Source organism: Lycium ferocissimum, chromosome 4, assembly GCF_029784015.1.
Source record: "Lycium ferocissimum isolate CSIRO_LF1 chromosome 4, AGI_CSIRO_Lferr_CH_V1, whole genome shotgun sequence".
Lineage (NCBI taxonomy): Eukaryota > Viridiplantae > Streptophyta > Magnoliopsida > Solanales > Solanaceae > Lycium > Lycium ferocissimum.
This window is the reverse complement of record NC_081345.1, coordinates 3,912,932-3,914,890: the sequence shown is the minus strand read 5'-3', so window position 1 is coordinate 3,914,890 and position 1,959 is coordinate 3,912,932.

Sequence of the window (1,959 nt, the reverse complement as noted above, 5' to 3'; positions counted from 1 at the left end):
AACTCAAGGCTTTAAGCCTTGTTTAATAAATTCACTTAGGAATAAGAAGAATTTACTTGCATAATTAACTGTTCTTCATGCATACTTTCGTATCTTTGGAAAAAGCATAGAATGAAATAATATTTTCTTATTGGGAAATGGTCTAGATTTACGTAGAGGTTAAGTGAATCCATACAAACGATCCATTAGAAGTATATCAAGATCGATACCGATGATCATACACTTTATCACGTACGGGGACACAATCTTGGTTCTTTTTACCCATATATTTACAGTTTTAAATTTCTAGTCACTTTAAATTTGTCAAGAAACCAAAACAACTATAAAACCCTTTTTCTGGAATACACCAGGACCGCAAGATTAGTATAATACTTGTTTAGTAAACTTTTCATACCATATTCTCTGTGGGATTCAACCCCAACCTCGTTGGGTTACTATATTTGATATCCTCCGCTTTAAGCTATTAAAAGTGTAAATTTGAGCGTATCATACATCAGATACCAATTAAACAACCGTTCGTCCCCAAACGGCTTAGGGTGGTACATAATTAAACGGGTTCTTCACATCACACGCGAACAACTAAATGGGTGCCTACATTAAGGTCACAACACAAAAATTTATTGATCCAGGTCTTCATTCATTATTCAAAACTCGTTTGCGCTAGGGATGGGACCATTTGCCTAAGGACATTAATTTACCACGTACTACTCGAGAAGAACCTTCACTGCTCTAGCCAAAATAACTGCAGGACGAGGTATCAAATTCTCAATACCCCACTAAGGCCTTTTTAAAGCTGCACACCCAATCTAGAAAGGGACTTAAAGCGCGTAACACGGGTGAAGGCAATACGATGGAGAAGCGAGACCACGAGCCGCTGCTGCGTTTGAGACCGCGAGCGTAAAGGCTGACGGATTCGATGAGCCGCTGCAGCGGATGGGTTTTTAACTATAGCGATACAACTGCAGCAATAGGGCTTCTGCTGCCGCAAATGGGGAGGGTGATATTTTACCTTCCCACTTTAATTCCTCTCCCTTAACCAACGTAAACATCCCCACTACCCACGATTCACTCCCCTACTTCAATATTTTTTTCCTCAAACATCCCCCCATTTCACCTATTTAAACCCCCACTCAAGGCATTTACCACCCACACTCAAAACATAAAAGAAGAGGATAAACTTTTAGTGACGTAGCAAGAGTCAATTTTTGGGGCAATCTTCACCAATCTTCGACTAAATCAAGGTATGCATCACACTTTACAACTCTAGAAGGTTAGTAGAAGATTTTATTTAAAACTTTCCATGTCTAATTGTTTAAAATTTCCAAAAAAAAATAGAGCTTTTAAAATAAGGGTTTCGGCACTTTTAGGGGAGGGAAAACCTGAATTGTTGCAAGTTATTAAATGTTCACGAAGTCTTAGTATTGCTTACTGACTAAGATTAGCTTGGATTTGGGGGTAAAACCTTGTTGAGGTGGTGGGTTGCCCTTGGGAGAAGGGTTTTAATATGCCTTAAATTTAGTAGTCTATTTGTTGTTGAAATGACGCTCCAAATGGTGGAAAATCAATGCATGCTAAAATACTACTTGATCCCTTACAAAAATTGTTGAAATCCGACTAAAATTTTGAGGAAATTTTTTGAAATAATATGGGTTTTGTTGGGGACAACGGGTTCGCTGCAGCGAAAATTCTTTCACTGGCACGAATCCACTGTAGCCCTCAAGTAGGTGCTGGCGCGGGAATGGGAAGTCTCGCAGGCGTGATGGTCGACTTGCCATAGCGAGCATTTCGCTATAGAAGACTTGGTCCGCCCTTGTGGTTCCGCTTTCCGCTATCGCATCTTCGCTATGGCGGTGATGGGGCCGCTACAGCGAAGACTACATAAATGGCCTGAAATAATAAGCTTATAATTCCGTGAACGGGTTGACTTTTGCTGGTTTCTTTGGTCTGTAAACATCTCAC